The 14,780-nt window shown below is 45.4% G+C and overlaps 1 long non-coding RNA gene across 1 annotated transcript in view; it reads left to right on the top strand.

Annotated features, from left to right (window-relative positions):
- Nucleotides 1-6,774: 6,774 nt before the first annotated feature.
- LOC143510444 (uncharacterized) overlaps nucleotides 6,775-14,780 on the top strand; it is a 33,409-nt gene continuing 25,403 nt past the window's right edge. The window contains exons 1-3 of the long non-coding RNA XR_013129995.1: nucleotides 6,775-6,867; nucleotides 11,448-11,595; nucleotides 13,071-13,125. This is a non-coding gene — a long non-coding RNA (uncharacterized LOC143510444). The remainder of the gene's footprint in view (nucleotides 6,868-11,447; nucleotides 11,596-13,070; nucleotides 13,126-14,780) is intronic.

The following is a 14,780-nucleotide window of genomic DNA, read 5'->3' as shown; positions in this document are numbered from 1 at the left end:
GAGAGAGAGAGAGAGAGAGAGAGAGAGAGAGTGGAGTGGGGGGGGGGGGGGGGGTGTTTTTCGATGATGTAACTAGAGCCGGTGCCAGGCAGAACTTGAGTCTGGGCGATCACTGAGCTTTACACGATACTCAACCGAGCTCAACCAACAAGGAAATGACATGCCAATCCTTCGTCATTTATTTACTCCTGGCTTTTTGTAGCAAGCTTCAATGTGAACACCCGATACTCAATTCTCCCTCTACTAGTGCCCTGGGTTTAGCTTACCCCAGGTCCTCTCTCTCTCTCTATCTCTCTCTCTCTCCTTCTCTTATTCTCCCTCTCATCATCTAACTTTAATCAAGTAAATGGGTGTATTTAAATGCTGCTAATTTCAGTGCAGGTAATTGTGGGCCTTTAATTAAATCTGATCAAAAGGGCATTTTAAGCGATTGAAAGAATCACAAAGACACAGTCACAACCCAGGATATTATGGATGAGGATATATTACACTGTGTCAGAAGAAAGATATTTCTTTTGGATTTTTATGAACCTGTATAGTGAACAAATCAGTCACTGTTAAATACAAAAGTGTGCAGTTAACCTGTCCATGTGAAAAAGCTTTTCCCCGTCCATCTATTAAAGATAGTTGAGTGAGTATATAGCCTTGTAAGCATACAATATCTGTTACACTTAGAATAGAGTGTGTGTGTGTGTGTGTGTGTGTGTGTGTGTGTGTGTGTGTGTGTGTGTGTGTGTGTGTGTATTAGCACATACAACATTTTAAATTTACATTGTGAGGTCCAAATCAAATATATTAATATAATGGCAAAATGAAAGAACTCAAGAACATGCTTTCTTTTGCTGTTTTTGTGTCACTAGAAGCATCACTAGAGTGCATGTCTGTGTATGTATTTGTGCATTTGTGTATATGTGTATGTATGTGTATGTGTGTATTTGTGTATGTATATATATGTGTGTGTGTGTGTGTGTATATATGTGGGTATGTGTGTATATTTGTGTATGTGCGCTGAGTTTGGAGCTTATCCGATTTTGCTGTTGCAAGACAGAGTGTTTTTTTTACAAATGTTCTTGTCTAGTGTTGACTGCACGGTTTTGTTGAAATATCAATACAGCATCGGGTCATCAGGAAAAGCTCTGAAGTCATCTCCTCAGTGAAGAACATAGACGCCTTTGATCGCTCAGAGACTCTGTGTGTGTGTGTGTGTGTGGGAGTATGTGTGAGCATGTCTAAATGCAGGTCTTTCCTGTGATAGTGTTATAACCTTGTTAGTCAGAATTTCCATTCACTTTATCACAAATGTGATAGCACACAAAACCAGAACTCTGATTTTCTCAAGACTTCACACATGCACACATACAAGCGCACACGCACACACACACACACGCACGCACGCACACACACACACACACACACACACACACACACACACACACACACACACACACACACACACACACACACACACACACAGAGTCATATGAATAAATACATAAACATTAGACATTAGCAGGCAGTCACACAGGAATAGTTTGTGGTGGTCATTTGTATGGATATTTGTGTGTGGTTGTATGAGTGAGTTTGTGTCTGTGCTGGATGTCAGTCTCAGTGTCAGTGTTGCAGGACGTTTCCTCTGATAATAACATGGGCATGAAGATGTAAACAGTGGTATACAGTTCTGAAATACTTTGTTGTTTAGACATACATTGAAAGCAACAGAGTTAGAAGTTTTTCGTTAGAAATTCCCACAGCATGTTTATTTCAAGCAGTGACCACAATGAGTTTAGCTCTACCACTCTTTTGTGTTTTCCTATTTATCTCTGTATCTACAGCAAAACTGGAAACTTTTGAATGTTGAGTTAAAGACGTGCATGACAAATGTCTGTACAGAGATTATCGTGTTGGAGCACAAATTAGCAATGGGTGGTTTTGTCACCTTCAGCAAGTGCTGCTTTTCCACTTGAAAACCGGAAGTGATGAAAAGTACAGTAGCGAGCCTGCACCAGGCCTGTGTGTGGGTTTCTAGGGCCCTTCAGGCTAGTGAACAGTGTGTTGATTGGGACTGAACCCAGTGGAGATTAAACAAGCAGAGTGGTGGCTGAGGATTGGGAATGGGTGGGTGGGGGTGAGGGTGGAGAGGTGGAGGTGTGGATGGTGCAAGGTGAATGAAGAGGCAAAACAGGGGAAGTGCAGGGAGGTGCAGGAAGTGGGTGTGGAGGGTGGTGTTAGCCAGCTGAGCCACTGTGGTGCTGTACAGAGACACAGGAAGTGTGTGTGTGTGCAGTGGGTTTGTTTACCTTTGGTGAGTGGTGTGCTGCCTGCCAAAGCCATAGTGTGTGTAGGTCTGCATCTGTGTAGGTCTGCATCTGTGTAGGTTTGCATCTGTGTAGGCCTGCGTCTGTGTTGGTCTGCGTCTATGTTGGCCTGCATTTGTGTTGGCCTGCGTTTGTGTTGGTCTGCGTCTGTGTTGGCCTGCGTCTGTGTTGGCCTGCATCTGTGTTGGCCTGCATCTGTGTTGGCCTGCGTCTGTGTTGGCCTGCGTCTGTGTTCGTCTGTGTCTGTGTTGGCTTGCATCTGTGTTGGCCTGCATCTGTGTTGGCCTGCGTCTGTGTTGCCCTGTGTCTGTGTTGGCCTGCGTTTGCACGGGCCTGTGTCTGTGTTGGCCTGCGTCTGAGTTGGCCCGCGTCTGTGTTGGCCTGCGTCTGTGTTGGTCTGTGTCTGCGTTGGTCTGTGTCTGCGTTGGCCTGCGTCTTCGCGGGCCTGTGTCTGTGTTTGCCTGTGTCTGTGTTGGCCTGTGTCTGTGTTGGTCTGCGTCTGTGTGGGCCTGCGTCTGTGTTGGTCTGCGTCTGTGTTGGCCTGCGTCTGTGTTGGCCTGCGTCTGTGTTGGCCTGCGTCTGTGTAGGCCTGCGTCTGTGTTGGCCTGCGTCTGTGTAGGCCTGCGTCTGTGTTGGTCTGTGTCTGTGTTGGCCTGCGTCTGTGTTGGTCTGCGTCTGTGTTGGTCTGCGTCCCTGTTGGCCTGTGTCTGTGTTGGCCTGTGTCTGTGTTGGCCTGTGTCTGTGTAGGCCTGGGTCTGTGTTGGCCTGCGTCTGTGTTGGCCTGCGTCTGTGTAGGTCTGTGTCTGTGTTGGTCTGCGTCTGTGTTGGCCTGCGTCTGTGTAGGCCTGCGTCTGTGTTGGCCTGTGTCTGTGTTGGCCTGCGTTTGCGCGGGCCTGTGTCTGTGTTTGCCTGCGTCTGTGTTGGCCTGCGTCTGTGTTGGCCTGTGTCTGCGTTGGCCTGCGTCTGCGCAGGCCTGTGTCTGTGTTTGCCTGCGTCCGTGTTGGTCTGCGTCCGTGTTGGCCTGCGTCTGCGCGGGCCTGTGTCTGCGCGGGCCTGTGTCTGTGTTTGCCTGCGTCTGTGTTGGCCTGCATCTGTGTTGGCCTGTGTCTGCGTTGGCCTGCGTCTGCGCGGGCCTGTGTCTGTGTTTGTCTGTGTCTGTGTTGGCCTGCGTCCGTGTTGGCCTGCGTCTGCGTTGGCTTGCGTCTGCGCGGGCCTGTGTCTGTGTTTGCCAGTGTCTGTGTTGGCGCAGAATACAACCTTTATGATGAGTTTATTGGATGTGGAAGAGAAGAGAAGAGAAGAGAAGAGAATAGAAGAGAATAGAAGAGAAGAGAGAAGATGTGGAATATAACTGCTCAGTTTGTGGTAGTGAAGTTCAATCACGTGAGTCACTCAGCACTGCGGAGGAAGATTTCTCCCACATGGGAGCGGTTTGCGGACATGTTTGAGACGTCTGCTGTTCTCTCCACAGGGCTCTCGGCACACATGCAGTGCACAGTGATCTTGCTTCTGTGGTTCAGAAATGTTCTTTATGCTCTTAGTAATTAATGACCATAAACATTCTTCTGCTCTATATGTGGAGCACTTCCGTGTTTGCTGTAGTGTCTGTGGTCCTTGCTGATCACTGTAGGGCTTCCACAACGACACACATGTCTCCAGGTCTCCACACACACACACACACACACACACACACGTCTCCAGGTCTCCACACACACGTCTCCAGGTCTCCACACACACACACACACACACACACACACACACACACACATACACACACACACACACACACACACACGCACACTCACACATCTCCAGGTCTCCACACACACACACGTCTCCAGGTCTCCACACACACACACACGTCTCCAGGTTTCCACACACACATGTCTCCAGGTCTCCACACACACACACACACACACACACACACACACACACACACACACACACACACACACACGCACACTCACACATCTCCAGGTCTCCACACACACACACATCTCCAGGTCTCCACACACATATACGTCTCCAGGTCTCCAGTACACACACACACACGTCTCCAGGTCAACACACACACACACGTTTCCAGGTCTCCACACACATATACGTCTCCAGGTCAACACACACACACACACACACACACACATATGTCTCCAGGTCGCCACACACACGTCTCCAGGTTTCCAGTACACACACATGTCTCCAGGTCTCCAATAGACACACACATGTCTCCAGGTCTCCAGTACACACACACACACGTCTCCAGGTCAACACACACACACACACACACATGTCTCCAGGTCTCCAGTACACACACACATCTCCACGTCTCCACACACACCAGCAGGTTATCCGGTGGTGGTTAATAATGCAGCTCTTTCCTTTCAGCCATGTGATGGAACAGACCATCAGCCAGGGTCATGAGCTGCCCTCAGACCTTACTGTGCTGTGTCTTCTGTGATAGCGACCTCCACACCATCAGTATCAACTCTAGTCATGGCACAGGAAGACAGTTATGTGCTCTAAATCCAGGTTTTCTCATGTGAACGTGCATGCCCTGATGTGAAGTCTCATATGAGCAATCATCTGTGAAGATGATATGAATGAAGATGATGCATGCTTATGCATGGAGTCATTGCTTAGAAGTGCTGCAGAACACAGTGTGTGTGTCCATCTGTGTGCGCGTATCTATGTCTGTGTGTGTGTGTGTGTGTGTGTGTGTTTGTGTGTGCACATCACACAGTTGACTTCTGCTGCATTATCCGGGTGATTGAGTTATGACAGCTGTGCTACGCATGGAAAATCTCTCTCTCTCTACCTCCTCTTTCTCTCTCTATCCCCACTTTCTCTCTTTCTCTATCTCTCTCTCTGATGATGATGAAGAGATCACTTTAAAGAACAATCTCCATAATATTTCATGCTCACTCAGCACCCGTGCGACTGCAGGCTAACTGCTCTATCAATTGATTTGATTCACTGCCAGAGCTGCTTCTTACTTTCACACACACACACACACACACACACACACACACACACACACACACACACACACACACACAGTATATCAAATAAATGACATGATGGAAATGATATCTGCATCAGTATAAGACCTCAAAGCAAGACATGGCCAGGGAGGGGGGGGGCATTTCCTAGGCGTCAGAGTAACACGTCACAGTAAGCAAACGGATGAGTTTTATCTGTCACCAATTCTTCGCTTTCTTTCATTTTGCAAGGTGTGAGAAATGATTCACAGAAGCCAATGGCTAGTGTAGGAAACCACAGAGAGAGAGACAGTGAAGGAGAGATGGGGTCCATTGATGTCGAAATAAACAAAATAATCGTATTATCATTTGTATAAAGAAGCAAGTATTTTTCTTTGTAATTATTTATAATGAATCACATGCAATTTAACCAGAGTAACAGAACTGACATTTGTTCCACCGGTGAATAAAATATCTGTGTGACCACAAACGTATGAACTTCTCTTCGAGTCTCTGTTGTGTCCTGTGCGTCTGTTTGCGCTTGCTGGGGTCTGCGTGTTTCCAGAGCTCGGACACTGGCCCTGTACGGTAGCAGGGGTGATAAAAGGGTGTGATTAATCACCCAGCAGATGAAGGATCGGGTGTGGATGAAGAACCTGTCAGACACTTCTATGACTAATGAATACCATAATAACAGCAGTATGCATCTCTCAGTCTGTCTTGGGGGGTTGGGTAGGGGGCGCCTTCTATGTTGAATGGTCTACTAATGAGTTCACTGGAGACCATCTATACAGGGAAATATAGAGAAAGAGAGAGAGAGAAGAATGTAACGGAGGATAGAGAAGAGAGACTACGGCAGGATTAAGTGTCTCTTAAAGAGATCCCCTTTCAGACCCACACTTATCAAGCCACTAGTGTGTATTAATTAAGCCTAATGCAAGGATGTCTCGTAGACAACTGTGCAGATGCCGGACAAGTGAAGAAGCAACTCTGGAATCTGCCCAGACTAGTCACCAAGCTAGTGTCAACGCTGTAAACTACATTACACTTCATAAATATAAACCCAAACAGACATGCCCAACACTGGAACAGTATTTGTATGGTAGAGTCACATCTACACCACATGTTCTACAGGAAAAACAACAGTGAAAGCCATGACGCAACATTTAAACGTAGCCATGGTCAAATGCCGTCTGCCTTTATGTGTTTTATACAGTGATTAAAAATATGTCACCACTTGTCCATGCTAATTCAAAGATTCTTACTTAACACGATTCACTATGAATTTAGATGAAATCGCACAAATAGATCACAGAGCCAACATTAAAAAAATTTGGTGGATATTTGCATAAACAAGCGAATTGTAACGCAAATTCAAAGCAGTTTTTGAATGTTGAAATTTGCTGGATTGCCCAGTGATGGATACTTTTATACTGAAGTAGGACTTTTAAATGAAGCAGGTTCAGGCAGGTGTGTGTAATCAGTACTTTTGCAGCGCACTGCTGACGTGGACTGCTGGTGTGTCAGGAGTCATGAACGTTGGTCAGAGATACTGGTTTCACAGACTATCGCAGGTAAGATTTCAAAGTGTCTTGTTCAGTTTCTAAACAGGGTGTTTTTGTGAAGTGTTCTAATTTACCAGCTGAGACAGCAACTGTTTGTGATACTCACCTAATGAAAGACTATATTTAAACACTACGTATGCCTCTGTGTCTTGGTGAAAAGTGCCTACAAGCCCAGGATTCCTAGTTCAGTCACTATGACAAAAGGTACTTGAGTTTCTCAGGTTTGGCAACCTTGCTAATCTTGACCGAATCACATTGTAAACGTTGTCTGACCTGGACGTCGCTACACATTACCGCTCCTCACTGTTCTGGGCTGGTCACGTTGATAGTTAAATGCCTAATAAATGTTGAGTTAAATGTGTGTGTCTATACTTTGTGTTATGCTTTACATATGTAAAGTTGAAAAAACTAAGCTAAATTAAGTCATGATGCCATGTCGTTAATGTGATATTATATTCTGAGACATAGGCACTCTTGTGAAAACAGTCACACACACACACACACACATTCACTGAGACACAGACCTCTGATATGACACATTAACGGGCCTTATGAAGTCATGCTATTCACTATGGGTGGATGCGCATGGCTCTGTCCCATTTCTGCTGAGTGCCCTCTTAACACTGCTGTTCAAATCAAACGTGCACATCCACTCTGCTCAGAGGAGTCGCTGCTCGTTTTTTGCTGTTTCATTCCATTCTTTTGTTTAATTTGAAGAGTTATTTCTCCAACTTGCACCTGTTGTTATTCATTCTGTGGTTATCAGCAGTGATCACGGTGGAGGTGCACTTCTGCCTGTATCACTTACACAGAAACAGCAGACGTGGGCACGGTGGGTCGGCACCACGTGGACGTGGAGTTTGTATTAACGGGTGAAATATTAATGGTACAGACTTGTGTTTTTAGTCATGGACTGAAATTAATTTGCACTGTTCCATCAATAATGCTGCGCGTGTCCAGGTATGGGGCAGCATCTCGTTGTAGCAGCACGGTGGAGTCTGAAGGGGCGGGGCCGGTGGAGTCTGAAGGGGCGGGGCCGGTGGAGTCTGAAGGGGCGGGGCCGGTGGAGTCTGAAGGGCAGTATAGCTGCCTGGGTTCTCGGGGTTACAGCATGTCATTGGTGATGTTTTTCACTTCTCCCAGCATCCCCTGGGCCATTGCGAACCAATAGAGTGCATGTCGGGAGAGCTCCCACACACCTGGCACTGTCACACACTCCAAACTGATGTCAGATGCGTGATACTAATGTCACACGCACCATATTCACACCATGTCACAGGTGCGATATTGATGCTTTAATCCAATGCAGTTTACAAAAGAACTTTCGCTGTCTACTCAAAGCACAAATGGATTAGGATCACAAAATAACCATTTAACAAAAGCACTGCCAGAACCCAGAATCGAACATAATGCTATAGTGTACAGCACAATTCAAGAGGAATCATTAATCAGGTCAAATATGAATGCAAGATCTACTTCCAAACGTGTGATTAAAGGGTTTCTCAGAGAGAAGAGCTTCTGCACACCTAACGAGTCTTCAGGTGGCGTGTGAAGTCGGTGGGGAGCTCTGCTGTTGGGACTGCCAGTGTACATTCGCTCCACCAGTATGGTATGGTGGAAAATGTTTGCCCACATATTTTGCTGTGGGGTTCATGTGCTAGAATGGCTATCTGAGAGAAGCACGTGATCAAGCCACTGCCCTTCATCTTTTCTTAATATTCTCTTAATATTTTAGGCACTGATGTTTGGTTATGTGGGTGGAAATTTTGTCCTCACCACAAGTCAAATTCAGGACAGTTTATTTATGTCCAGACAAAAACTGAAATCTAGTATTTTTTATGTGATGTCAATTTTCACTTTTTTACCAGTTAAATGTGGCAATGATTCCCAGAAAGCAGTACATTATAGAAGGAAAACTCCAGACTAATTCTGCTTCAGTGCTTGACAGGTCTGCCTACATCTGCACGACATGGTCTCAGCTGTTCTCTGTGTTTGCCATGTCATCGCTGCTGAAAAATAAGTAAATAAAAAAACCCATGGCAAATTGCTCATGCTGGGTATCCACGACGACGTAAAAATGCTTTGTTTAAACCCGGACAGACATCTGTGAAATCCGGTGAGCTTCATCTTATTGATCCTCTCCAGCAGAAGACAGACAGCATTTATGCCCCAGATGAGTCCCCCTTCTCCTGTGTGTCCCTCACGCCCGATCTGCACCTCACCACAGCTCTCCAAATCTGTCTCTCCGTCATGGTTATTATTCCAATTATTGGTATCAGAGGAACATTTCACTCTTTTTCGTTCTCCTCTGCATGACTCTGAGAAATCGGTCGATGTGAACGGTGAGGGGTCCTGTGCACATGTTTCGTCCTGACGCAGGACAGGGCGGCCTCTCCACTCGCCTTCAGCACCACTCAGTGGGTGTCTGGGAATGGTACCATAGTGAAGTGAACACAACTACATGGACCTGGACCAGGATGGGTTCTACTGACCCACACGGGTCTAAATCACCTCACTGTGGGGGACATAGAGTTGCATCTTTTGTCTGTTTAAGTTAGTGATAAATGATATAAAGAGTGAATAAAGTGTTTAACTGCAGAGAACGGAGGTGAAATATATATCAAATATAGACGGATATGTGTGGTGTCATGTTGTATGTGGGTGTGTGAGACCGAGAAACACTGCTCTGTTTTACCTCAGTGTGTTATGGAGTTCTTTCCAAAAGGCTAAAAGTAGATTCGTTTTTTTTTATGCACTGATATTTCTTACAAAACTCTAAACAGTGAGACACAGCGATGAACAATGACTCCACCCACATGACCTGAGTGCCCAATAGAGATTAAGCTTTGCATTTCAATCTCTGTTGTTTGGCCGAAATAATTTGATTGATAGGCTGTTTATCATTCAGCTGGGACTGACGCTCATTTGGGGCTGGAGGGTGTGTGTGTGTGTGTGTGAGAACCAGTGTGTTTTATCCTGTCTGATGCACCCCCTCATGTCCATGCTTAGCTGACCCCTCTGGGTCGTCACAACTTAAGTAAGAGTGAAAGTGTGTTGAACAGAGAGTGCAGGTCTTGGGTGCCCGGGGGGTGGGGGGTGTCTAACCCACAGCTGGTCTGGGGGGGGGGGGGTGGTTTGGAGGGGGGGCCCTAACCCACAGCTGCGACGCTGCTCCTCTGACTTTGATGCTCTAGCAATCCATACATATTGATTCGGAGCGATAATAAACAATTTGATTAGCCTCCTTCTATAGGCTGTCACTCCAATCTATCACGAGGGCCCAGCCGAGTGGAAGAGAGAGAAGAGGAGGGAGTGAGAAAGGGAGGAACAAGAGAACAAGACAGACAGAGAGAGTTAGAAATGGACACGGAGAGAGAAAACGAGATGGCAGTGAAAGGCTGGAAAGGAGTGAGGGATGGAAAGGGGGAGAGGAGGACAGGAAAGGGCATCCCGGCATGGTTATGTGTCTGTGTTGGATTGGACAGGACAGCTGAGCTGCTGCTTATTAACTCCCTCAGAAAATTCTCCGGGCTGTGGCGAGCGCACCCCACCACTAGCCTCCGGATCGATAAGCAATCTCCGCTGTGTACAGAGCAACTGCAACATTCATTTGTCTTCCACCATCCACACCTCTCTCTCTCTCTCTCTCTCTCTCTCACTGTCTCTCTCTCTGTTTCTCTCACTCTCTCTCAGTTTCTCTATCTCTCTCTCTTACTATATATCTCTCACTGTTTCTGTCTTTCTGGTTGTCTCTCTGTCTCTCCTTCTCTCCTCTCAGTGGTCAAGCCACCTGAACAAGAGAAAAAGGACTGAGCAGTGATCCCCCCCACTTTCTCTCCATCTTTCAGTTCAATTTTTCAATTTTCTTACCTTCCCTCCTCACACACACCTGCTTTGTCTTTCTCTCTCCCTCCTATTTTCTCTTTCACCCACTCTATCCCTCCCTCTCTTGCATTTCCCCCAGGGTCTGTCACGTTATAGATAATGAGCCCAGGAGTGAGAGAGCGACTGCGCTCCTCCGTCCTATCACTCTGATCCCTCTCTCCTGCCCCTCCTGGGGGGTGGTGAGTAAGACGGGAACAGGTGGAGGAGAAGAACGTGTGTTTGCTTACAACATGGATGTCATGGCCTTGGCTAAAGCTCCTGGCTTAGAGATGACCAGCAAATACTGACACGAGAGTTTAGTGAAAAGGTGTAATGAGTGAGAAAGTAAAAATGTCCTCTTTGAAAACATGATTACAAACGGGAAGATGCAAAGCAGCACCAGCAGAGCAATACACCGGCCACCATAGCCAGACCTGCCTGGCACATGCACAGCGTGAGGAATTATTGTTCGTGTGGGAATCGGTGCTGGTTTGGACTTTAGGCTTTGACGTGTGTAGTTTGACACACTTAGTTGGAAGTCCTGTACATTGTTATTAAGGTCTACAAAAGAGGAAGAAGCACTGAGAGAGAGACAAAAAAGATGAGAGAGAGAGAGAAAGAGAGAGAGAGAACGTTTGCTAATGCAGGCTTCGACGAGAGCGCAGTTCCCTCTGGCTCCACGATGCTGCTCTGAAGATGGATTTCCATACTGATTGTGTTTGCAGACTGGGCAGGCTCTGAGCTGATCACTCGGAGCCGTTCTGGAGGCCATCGATTGGCTGGATGGATCTATTGACAGGCAGGACAGCTGAAAGGGGAACCTATGGAGGCACACGCAGCACACAGACAGCCAGTCATGCGAAAGACTGACCGGTAATGAGCTTTGCACCCTCCCACACACTCACCTCTGGGCAGAAGGAGCAGGGCAGGGGGCGATTACCTGAAAACACACGTCTGTTTCTTTTTCTTAAGAATCATTAATAGCCCCTTGTACAATAGCGTATATATTGTGCAATCAGCACAGATTTTGCTAATCGTCTAATTTGGTCCATGTCTTATCCTTTTTTTTTTAGGTAGTTTAAAGTAATGTTTTAGACATGCGTGCTGGTTTCATAGTTCTTGGTGGTATTTAATCACATTTTTAAAAGGGTGGGATACAAGTTGAGAACTCTCTTTCTTTCTGTTTCATTCCTCTGTTTGCATAGTCATTACTCTCAGTTGCTCATGGCAACATTCCTAACTTTTCTCAGATACATCAAGGTAAACATTCTGACCTTATATTCCAGTATCAGTAAGAAAAAATATCAGTCACTACATAATCACTAACACAGCTCTTTCATTACCAATCAGAAGTAATTTAACACTGAGTTCTTCTTCAAAAAACATATCTGCTGTCATATACTGTCTGAATTTAAACGCAGATACCAGGAGAAAGTAATAAACAAGGGACAATAGAAAAGTGACACAATGTAACTATGGGATTACTGAATCAAACCACAAAGAGGAGAATCACAGGACAATCTGAAATGTATAAGAAACATAAGACACCACAACCATACACAGCACATTCACAACACGCACAACCTTACACACACAGCACTCACAACACACACGCAGCACACACAATACACATCACTGCAGGTCTAGGATATAAAGCAGACAAAACAGGAAGTTAATCATAAATATGCTTTTAATCAGCTCAGAAAGGCAGCAGTGTGTGTGTGTGTACATTTGTGTGAAAGTAGATTACTCCATACGCCCCCAAATTTCCCACATTACTGCAGTGCTGATAGACAATAATGACTTGTTCTCATTAGTTATTTTTGGCGTATGTTTTGAATAACCCAGCTATCGTAATACATGCAGAAATAGTCCCTGCTGCAGTAGATAAAGGACCTCGAGCATTTCTGCCATTGGCTTGGTGGACAAACTCAAAAACAAGGAAACATAACAAATCTACTACGATCAATCTCAGCATAACAAATGAAAACCTGAAGTTATTCCGCATTTGTTTTGATTCACTTTGTGCTCTTATGATAAGTTACAAGTTCTAGTTGCAAGGTGCGGCAGACGAAACCCCTCCCACACGTGCCAGACGTAACCCCTCCCACCTGTGCCAGACGTAACCCCTCCCACCTGTGCCAGACGTAACCCCTCCCACCTGTGCCAGACGTAACCCCTCCCACACGTGCACTGGTCTGGACCTTGTGCTTTTATTTCCTACTTTCTCTGTGTAATTTTCTTTCCTTCCAAGGTCATTTGTAACCTGAAATCTATAATTCTTTGGATGGAGAAAGTCATATGAATTCTTACTTTTAAATGACCAAGTTAAAATATTTCCTTTTCAGATGCACAGGATTAAAGCGATCCCATAATCAAGACAGAAGAGGATGAAATTACTGAGTAATTACTCTATCACTCCTTTGCCTTCTCTCTCTCTCTCTCTATCGATCTCCCTCTTTCTCTCTCTCTCTCTCTCTTTCTCTTCCTCATTGTCTTTAGAAACTCACATCTGATGTTGCCTTTTAAAAGTTCAAAAAAGTATCTGCGCTATATCTATGGATGTGTAGTTTTCTGTTGAAGAGTTTGTAGAGATTATCATTTAACAAACCAGATTCAGAATCGACATTCCAGTGTGAACTATTTTAGTCAGGACTGCACATAATTCCACTGTGCGGATGCAATGTGGAGTGATGTACACTGATACCCTAAGGCTGTGTGTGTGAGAGAGAGAGAGAGAGAAATGGGGAGACAATGATAGTAATGTGTGGCTAGCTGAACTGCCCCCTGAGGTTGGTTACATCATTGTCTGCCTTAATAAAAATCACCACACGTCATCCACACCTCATATAACACACACACACACACACACACACACAAAGCCTTGAAAAGCCATAGTGCCCCATTCCTTGAGTCCATTTGAAAGGTGCCCCCCGGAACCTGTAGCTTTCTGACAGCTTGATGCTAAGCAGATCCAACTGCATGTGATTTTGTCTGATAAACCACACACCTGTTTACATGCTAGAACATCTCCATGACGTCTGCTGCCTGGTGCTGAGTGTGAGGTAAAGTTTAGGCAACAGTGCAGACTGAAATACCTCCTGAAGCAAAACACAACTGACAAACGTGCTACAGATCCTGCAATGCCATCTCAGCCTTCAGATCACTTACTCACCAGGTCTATGTAAACCAAACCATAGATAAAAACATGTAGGATGCAACATACCATGCTAAAACATGTTTTTTTTTCAATGCACAAATGTTTCACATTTCTACAGCCGTGAAATGCTTATCCGTTTTGTAAATGAATGATATTGTTCTGGCACTGGGTGTTAAAAAGAGGCCGATGGAATATCAAACCTAAAGAAAAGTGGTAACGCTTGCATTTTTTCCTAATAAGTGTAATTTGCTAATGTGTTGTTTGTTGCATTAAAGTTGCATTTAGGCAAATAGAAGAAAGGCCATTGATTTTCTGTTTGGTCCTGCTCCTTGAGAAAGTGCACATGTAGGCATCAAATTAGAATTCATTTGATGGCTTTATGGATTGAAATTTGTCACAAATTTGATTGAGGACGATTGGCTGGCCTGGGCCGGATCCATCCCGCCCTCTTTATTGTGCTTCCTGATTGATTTTTAAGTTAGCAGCAGGCAATCGGCGAGCACCACCCAATCAAGACCCACCAACATCGTGCAGATTAGACAATTTGTGGTAATCAATGAAAATATTCCCTGATTTGTGAGAGTTCAATCCACGCCATAAATCACAGGTGCAACGCATGAGTTCGTTAGCAGTAAAACAAGCGCTTTAGACAGGATGGTCTATGAGTGCTGAGTTAGGGGGCAGTAGAAGTAGGAGAGCCCAAAGCATTGTGTGTGTGTGTGTGTGTGTGTGTGTGCGCGCGTATATGTGTTGAGGGAAGTTAATGAGACTGAAATACAGGCGCCCCAGCAGTGTGCCTGTCAGCTACTAATGGGCCTGCACAAGTGCTGGCATTTGTTATCCAGCCTTCAGATGCATATTTATTCATTTATTTATTACCATGATGCACCATCATCTT

This window comes from Brachyhypopomus gauderio, chromosome 1, assembly GCF_052324685.1.
Source record: "Brachyhypopomus gauderio isolate BG-103 chromosome 1, BGAUD_0.2, whole genome shotgun sequence".
Classification (NCBI taxonomy): Eukaryota; Metazoa; Chordata; class Actinopteri; order Gymnotiformes; family Hypopomidae; genus Brachyhypopomus; species Brachyhypopomus gauderio.
Note: the sequence above shows the minus strand (reverse complement) of the source record. Positions and strands in the feature narration are given on the sequence as shown.